Genomic DNA, 8,319 nt, shown 5'->3' with positions numbered 1-8,319 from the left:
AATATTTTAACTCTTAATAGTGTTAAATATCTGCCACTCACAGTGTTGTTTTATGACACATGTAAGTGTATTTTTTAACACTATATGGTGTTGTTCCCTTTCACTAGTAGTGTTAATTTCTAACATTCACAGTGTTGTTTTATGACATCTGAAAGTGTATTTTTGTAAGCGTTTACCACCAAATTAATGTACAGTATGCACTACACTCCCACCATGAATGTTTTCACCAAAACTGAAAATGCTGCTAGATTCAACTGTAAGGCTTGAAAAATAGTACTGACAATATCAAGCTGTAAATATGTTAACCTATAATAAATCATTGAAATAAACTATTATTTTTTAGAAGTGGTGTACATCATCTGAAAGCTGGGAACCTGAATATTAATGAGATGCACCTAATTAGTTAATTATTTATCTAAAATAAATTGTGAAAGTGTATCAGGGTTTAGAACATTATGATAGAAATATATTATGGCCATTCCCATGCTCACTTATGTCTCATAGGTTGTTGCAGTCATTTTTGGTTGATCCCATTTGTTACACAGATTCGGTGCTAAACGTAACCATTTTTTTTTTCCAATGGAGAATTGATAAAAAATTATCAGAAATCCCTCCAAAATACCACTTTAAGACACCAAGACCTTGAAGAACACCATAGAAAAAGCCATGCTGTGATTTAGTATGAAAAACTTTTGACATTTGGTGATTTCTGCAATTAGATGGCGAGCACTTCTGTTCTGGAAACTGCTCAGAAATTCCCTTATTGTCAATATACCCAGGAAAGCCATCCATCCTCTGAATGCTCTAGGTCTCTAGTTTGTGGCTGTAAAGTTTCATGAGGCTGTGATTATCCTAGAGCGGAGGTGTCAAGCATCCGGCCAGAGGGCCAGAACCGGCCTGCCAAAAGGTCCAATTCGGCCTACTGGATGACTTTGAAAAGTGGGAGAATTGCAGAGAAGTCATTAATTCCAATTTTTCAACAAAAAAAATCAATGCTATTGTCCACTGGGGGTTTGCTGCAGGAGTCGCTGGTGGAAAATGTTGAGCTTTCCAAGAAAAATAGGCCAGTTCCTATTTCTTCACAGAGTTAAATGGGAAACCAGTGTGCTTGGTTTGTTTACAGCACCTTTCAGTGCTTAAGGAATATCATATTTGTTACCACTATCAGACTCTTTATGGTCAGACTGTTTAGGGACCCCAGTATGCATACATTTTCAAACAGCATTTTAGAATAGGTGAAAATAACACATTTATACTGCATGTGAAAAACTGCGTGGTTTTTGCTCAATACTGCATGTGATTATCATAAAGTGGGCATTTCTGTAAAGGGAAGACTCGTGGGTACCCAGAGAACCCATTTTCAGTCACATATCTTGAGGTCAGAGGTCAAGGGACCCCTTTGAAAAAGGCTATGACAGTTTTTCCTCGCCAAAATGTAGCCCAACTTTGGAGCGTAATATAGCTTCCTTTCTAGTTTTCTAGTTTCATATGATGTAACTTCATTCTAGCTCTGACAAACTGAACCTGCTACAGCCTCTGAAAGATAGTAAAGTTGGGCAGGATCGGGTCTCAGAGGGTTAATCATTTGTCATTTTTCATGTCATCATATACAGTGTGATAATAAACTCAATATCTGTGGATTTTTTAACTGTTTTCAGGTAAAACAAGCAATTTGAATATAGCACCTTGCAGTTAGGCATATCTATAAATGGTAAATGGACTCACATTTATATAGAGCTTTTCTAGTCTTCCGACCACTCAAAGCGTTTTACACTACATGTCAGCATTCACCCATTCACACACACATTCATACACTGATGGATTGGATGGAGCAATTTGGGGTTAAGTGTCTACAACCTGCTCTACCGTCTGAGCCACAGCCGCCCCACATATAAGGAATATAATTGTTAGTTGTAGTAGTCTGGGTATTGTGTGAATGCAGTTAACTCACATTTTTGCAGTAGCTAGTGTCACTGAGTTTGTTTTTTTCCCACACTAGTATTGTGAGTTCATGGTGTCAATAAACTGTTTGGAGAAAAGCTGAGTCTTGGCTGACTGCTGATCTAGTAGACTACACCATTTCAAATGTGATAGTTTGTGATCACTGATAATACCCTTGGGCTGACATTATGTATGCCACCAAAATGAGTTACATATCAGCAAAGCGTAACTTTAAAGAGTTGCTGGCTTCCTCTTCATGCACATGGAAGAGGTGCCTCAAATTGCAAAGGCATAAAATAGGTCATAATTGATTGGGGTTTCTTGTGGTGGTTTTGTCTGCTAACAGCATATGCTTCTGTTACACTGCAGCATGTCTACCTCTGTCAAACTGTCAAAGTGCACTTTTATTTAGTGGACATAACCAAATAGTATGCTTTTCAGTTATGTCCTCTAAGTAAAAGTGCACGTTGACAGTGATAAAAGACAACATTCAAAATAAAAATAAAAATTTGATTGTAAATGAAGACTGACAAGATTGCATTGTTTCTAACTTGAAATTATATAGTTTTCTTGCAGTTAATTGGATAATTTTGTCACACCATTATCCATCGCTTTGTTTTTTGTGTTGGCTTGTGATATTCTGAATAAATATTAAAACCAGAGATTAACATGCTTGAGAAAAAAAGTTTGAAATAATGTATCATATTCAGGACTATACTCTCAGTAATAACAAGGAAGTGAAGTTAACACACCTCCAAAATTTAAAAGCACAGCTAGCAGCACCTAGAGGTCAGGTACGTGCCTATACCAAACAAAAACTAAATATTTCAATGTCTAAATGCATTTGCACATTTAGGTAACAGGAGGACAGACACAGGTTCCTTTGGGTTTGATGTGGTCTCCAGGAGGCTTCATGTAGCCAAATTAAGATAAATTAAAACCTCTTTGGCCATTTTGACTCTCACAGCCTTCTCGTTTAAGCTGTCATAGTCCAAGTCACTGAAAACTGGCTAAACATTGGGGGTGTCCTGGGAGGTCACACTGTTGGCCTCTAGAGGGAGACAGACGCCCTTTGACTGCGTGATAAAAGTGTGTATGGGGCTGCGTAGCCGCAGACCGGTCAGGCTGCCCATGCTGTCATAATGTTATGGCTGATTGGTGTATATATATATACAGTATATACTAGATATTACTGGAAATCAATTAACAACACAAAAATTACTGGAAATCAATTGACAACATAAAACAATGACAGATATTGTCCAGAAACCCTCACAGGTACTGCATTTAGCATAAAAAATATGCTCAAATCATAACATGGCAAACTGCTGTCAGTGTGTCAGTGTGCTGACTTGACTATGACTTGCCCCAAACTGCATGTGATTATCATAAAGTGGGCATGTCTGTAAAGGGGAGACTCGTGGGTACCCATAGAACCCATTTTCATCGACATATCTTGAGGTCAGAGGTCAAGGGACCCCTTTGAAAATGGCCATGCCAGTTTTGCCAGTCTGTGATTAACTACTAATTGTGCAAGTATCTGAAGTAATGTGAGTAGAAGTTCCCTGAAACCACTGCAAATGTTATTTATTTGATAACAAAACAGTTAAAGCTCTTCATGATGCATTATAGAAAACATATAATGTGTTTACATATTAATTCATTGAAATCTTGATTTCAATTTAAAAATAACAAATTTACAGAAGAAAAGTATAAGAAGTTCAATATTTAAAATTTTCAAAATAAAAGGTGGTGGGGGGAGTATAGTTTGATTTACAGATTTAAAAAAATAGAAATATGTTGTAAAAATAGAAGTAGTTTGTACGCAAAACATTTAGTACATCAAGACTGTACTGAATACTTGAGTAAATTCATACAACATGTTGGTGCTTCATTATGAAACAAATGTGAATATGTATCAATGTGTGTGTGTGTGTGTGTGTTTGTGTGTGTGTGTGTGTGTGTGTGTGTGTGTGTGTGTGTGTGTGTGTGCGTGTGCGTGTGTGTGCGTGTGTGTGTGTGTATGTGTGTGTGTGTCATGATTCTAGGTGTTCTGTGTTCTACTTCATGCGTGTCATTCCATGTTGTTATCATTATGACATCACATTCTAAAGTCATGTCATTCTAGAATACGTTTTCTACATATACTGGACTGACCTCTGGTCAGACACACAACAGATCGGGTTGGACTGGAGATGCTACTCAGAGATTTTCCTCTGTTTTTTAGGTTTTGCCTAACTTTCTGATAGCCTATTCGTGTGGATCATTGAGACACATGGGGGAATGTCCATCATTTTTACGTTATAACTGTCGTTTATTGATTAGCTTTAGTTGATTTGTTTCAGTTTTGCAAATTAGTTCACAGGAGTCACAGCGGAAGAAAATACCAAAAGTTCAACTCTCTCCTCAATGTCAACAGGACCAGTCACGACTGTCTGCGCTTGCTTGGGTTTTGCCTGTGCTGGGAAGTGGATGTAAAGGGCCTTGCTGCGAAATCATGAACATACAGCTAAGTCTAAAAGGTAAGGATCAATGTGCTGAATCTAAGTAATGTAGTATAATGTCATATTTTACCCACTACTGTTCAGTGATGGCGTGTGTCCTGAACGCCAGCAGTGTTTTGCATTGTGGCAACCCTTTTTGAAAAAATCTTGTGAGGGTTCTGTTTTCCTCTTTCAGTTACAGATTTCCAACTGTGAAAAGAATATTTACTAATGGTTGAAAGATTTTCAAAACATTTTACTCTTAAAGATTGTAAGATTAGATGATGATTTTTAATAATTGAACAAAGCCTGTAAGGTTGGGTAGAAACCTCAAGTGTGCTGCTACAATACACTCACACTTGACAATCTCTACACAGTTGCATATTTACAACATCATTTTTTTTAAATAGTACTTTATTTAGTAAATAAGGTTGTTTTTATTCTGTATTTTTCACTGTTTTTTTTTCTAAACTTTTTATTACAGATTTAAATGAAACTGGACTGAGAAAATGGCCATGACAGTTTTGCCAGTCTGTGATTAACTACTAATTGTGCAAGTATCTGAAGTAATGTGAGTAGAAATTCCCTGAAACCACTGCAAATTGTATTTATTTGATAACAAAACAGTTAAAGCTCTTCATGATGCATTATAGAAAACATATAATGTGTTTACATATTAATTCATTGAAATCTTGATTTCAATTTAAACATAACAAATTTACTGAGGAAAAGTATAAGGAGTTCAATATTTTCAATTTTCAAAATAAAGGGTGATGGGGGGGAGTATAGTTTGATTTATAAATTTAAAAAAATAAAAATATTTTATAAAATAGAAGTAGTTTGTGCGCAAAACATTTAGTACATCAAGACTGTACTGAAAACTTGAGTAAATTCATACAACATGTTGGTGCTTCATTATGAAACAAATGTGAATATGTATCAAAGGAAAAAAAAGTGCATTACGTAATTATGTGTGTGTGTGTGCGTGTGCGTGTGTGTGCGTGTGTGTGTGTGTGTGCGTGTGTGCGTGTGTGTGTGTGTGTGTGTGTGTGCGCGTGTGCGTGTGTGTGTGTGTGTGTGTGTGTGTGTGTTTGTGTGTAGGTGTGTCATGATTCTAGATTCTAGGTGCTCTGTGTTCTAATTCATGCGTGTCATTCCGTGTTGTTATCATTATGACATCACATTCTAAAGTCATGTCATTCTAGAATGCATTCTCTACATATACTTGACTGACCTCTGGTCAGACACACAACAGATCGGGTTGGACTGGAGATGCTACTCAGAGTTCAACCTCTGTATTTTAGGTTTTGCCTAACTTTCTGATAGCCTATACGTGTGGATCATTGAGACACATGGGGGGAGTGTCCATCATTTTCATGTTATAACTGTCGTTTATTGATTAGCTTTAGTTGATTTGTTTCAGTTTTGCAAATTAGTTCAGGACTTGCAGCAGGTAGATGCGGTTCTTGTTTGATATAGTCAACTGTCAACTTGTCGGATCATACAAAATGTTATTACCAAGTGGAACAAATACAAAAAAAATCAGGAGGGACAGGAGGAACACGAAAAGGAGTCACAGGGAAAGAAAATACAAAAACTACCACTCTCTCCTCAATGTTAACAGGATCAGTCATGACTGTCTGTGCTTGCCTCATTTAAAAAATAAGGTTGTTTTTATTCTGTATTTTTCACTGTTTTTCTTTTTGTCTTTTTTTTCTTTTTATTACAGATTTAAATGAAACTGGACTGATATCCAGTTTCCAACTGTGAGAAGGCTATTTACTAATGGTTGAAGTATTTAGACAACATTTTATATTTAAAGCTTTTATGATTAGATGATGATGACTTTTTTCAAAATAGTACCTCATTTAAAAAATAAGGTTGTTTTTATTCTGTATTTTTCACTGTTTTTCTTTTTGTCTTTTTTTTCTTTTTATTACAGATTTAATTGAAACTGGACTGATATCTAGTTTCCAACTGTGAGAAGGATATTTACTAATGGATGAAGTATTTAGAAAACATTTTATATTTAAAGCTTGTATGATTAGATGATGATGATTTTTTTCAAAATAGTACTTTGATTCGAAAATAAGGTTGTTTTTATTCTGTATTTTTCACTGTTTTTCTTTTTTCTTTTTTTTTTTATTACAGATTTAAATGAAACTGGACTGATTTCCAGTTTCCAACTGTGAGAAGAATATTTACTAATGGTTGAAGTATTTAGAAAACATTTTATATTTAAAGCTTTTATGATTAGATGATGATGACTTTTTTCAAAATAGTACTTTGATTCAAAAATAAGGTTGTTTTTCTTCTGTATTTTTCACTGTTTTTCTTTTTCTTTTTATTACAGATTTAAATGAAACTGGACTGATATCCAGTTTCCAACTGTGAGAAGAATATTTACTAATGGTTGAAGTATTTAGAAAACATTTTATATTTAAAGCTTGTATGATTAGATGATGATGACTTTTTTCAAAATAGTACTTTGATTCGAAAATAAGGTTGTTTTTATTCTGTATTTTTCACTGTTTTTCTTTTTCTTATTATTACAGATTTAAATGAAACTGGACTGATTTCCAGTTTCCAACTGTGAGAAGAATATTTACTAATGGTTGAAGTATTTAGAAAACATTTTATATTTAAAGCTTGTAAGATTAGATGATGATGACTTTTTTCAAAATAGTACTTTGATTCGAAAATAAGGTTGTTTTTATTCTGTATTTTTCACTGTTTTTCTTTTTCTTATTATTACAGATTTAAATGAAACTGGACTGATTTCCAGTTTCCAACTGTGAGAAGAATATTTACTAATGGTTGAAGTATTTAGAAAACATTTTATATTTAAAGCTTTTATGATTAGACGATGATTTTTTTCAAAATAGTACCTCATTTAAAAAATAAGATTGTTTTTATTCTGTATTTCTCACTGTTTTTCTTTTTTCTTTTTTTTTTTATTACAGATTTAAATGAAACTGGACTGATATCCAGTTTCCAACTGTGAGAAGAATATTTACTAATGGTTGAAGTATTTAGAAAACATGTTATATTTAAAGCTTTTATGATTAGATGATGACTTTTTACAAAATAGTACCTCATTTAAAAAATAAGGTTGTTTTTATTCTGTATTTCTCACTGTTTTTCTTTTTGTCTTTTTTTTCTTTTTTTTACAGATTTATTTGAAACTGGACTGATATCCAGTTTCCAACTGTGAGAAGAATATTTACTAATGGTTGAAGTATTTAGAAAACATTTTATATTTAAAGCTTTTATGATTAGATGATGATGACATGTTCAAAATAGTACTTTGATTCGAAAATAAGGTTGTTTTTATTCTGTATTTTTCACTGTTTTTCTTTTTCTTTTTCTTACAGATTTAAATGAAACTGGACTGATATCCAGTTTCCAACTGTGAGAAGAATATTTACTAATGGTTGAAGTATTTAGAAAACATTTTATATTTAAAGCTTTTATGATTAGATGATGACTTTTTTCAAAATAGTACCTCTTTTAAAAAATAAGGTTGTTTTTATTCTGTATTTTTTACTGTTTTTCTTTTTGTCTTTTTTTTCTTTTTATTACAGATTTAATTGAAACTGGACTGATTTCCAGTTTCCAACTGTGAGAAGACTATTTACTAATGGTTGAAGTATTTAGAAAACATTTTATATTTATAGCTTGTATGATTAGATGTTGATGACTTTTTTCAAAATAGTACTTTGATTCGAAAATAAGGTTGTTTTTCTTCTGTATTTTTCACTGTTTTTCTTTTTCTTTTTATTACAGATTTAAATGAAACTGGACTGATATCCAGTTTCCAACTGTGACAAGAATATTTACAAATGGATGAAGTATTTAGAAAACATTTTATATTTATAGCTTGTATGATTAAATG

At 33.5% G+C, this 8,319-nt stretch overlaps 1 long non-coding RNA gene across 2 annotated transcripts; it reads left to right on the top strand.

The window, feature by feature from the left end:
• The first annotated feature begins 3,984 nt into the window (after positions 1–3,984).
• LOC119503539 lies at positions 3,985–6,076 on the top strand. 2 transcript variants are annotated; one of them, XR_005210351.1, is made up of 3 exons: positions 3,985–4,463; positions 4,909–4,995; positions 5,526–6,070. It is a non-coding gene; the product is annotated as an uncharacterized LOC119503539 (long non-coding RNA). The 2 variants fall into 2 exon arrangements; XR_005210343.1 differs by having other exon boundaries at positions 3,990–4,463; positions 6,049–6,076.
• The last annotated feature ends 2,243 nt before the right edge of the window (positions 6,077–8,319 follow it).

This window comes from Sebastes umbrosus, chromosome 1, assembly GCF_015220745.1.
Source record: "Sebastes umbrosus isolate fSebUmb1 chromosome 1, fSebUmb1.pri, whole genome shotgun sequence".
Taxonomy (NCBI): domain Eukaryota; kingdom Metazoa; phylum Chordata; class Actinopteri; order Perciformes; family Sebastidae; genus Sebastes; species Sebastes umbrosus.
The sequence above is the reverse complement of the archived record's forward strand: the minus strand, read 5'-3'. Positions and strand labels throughout refer to the sequence as shown.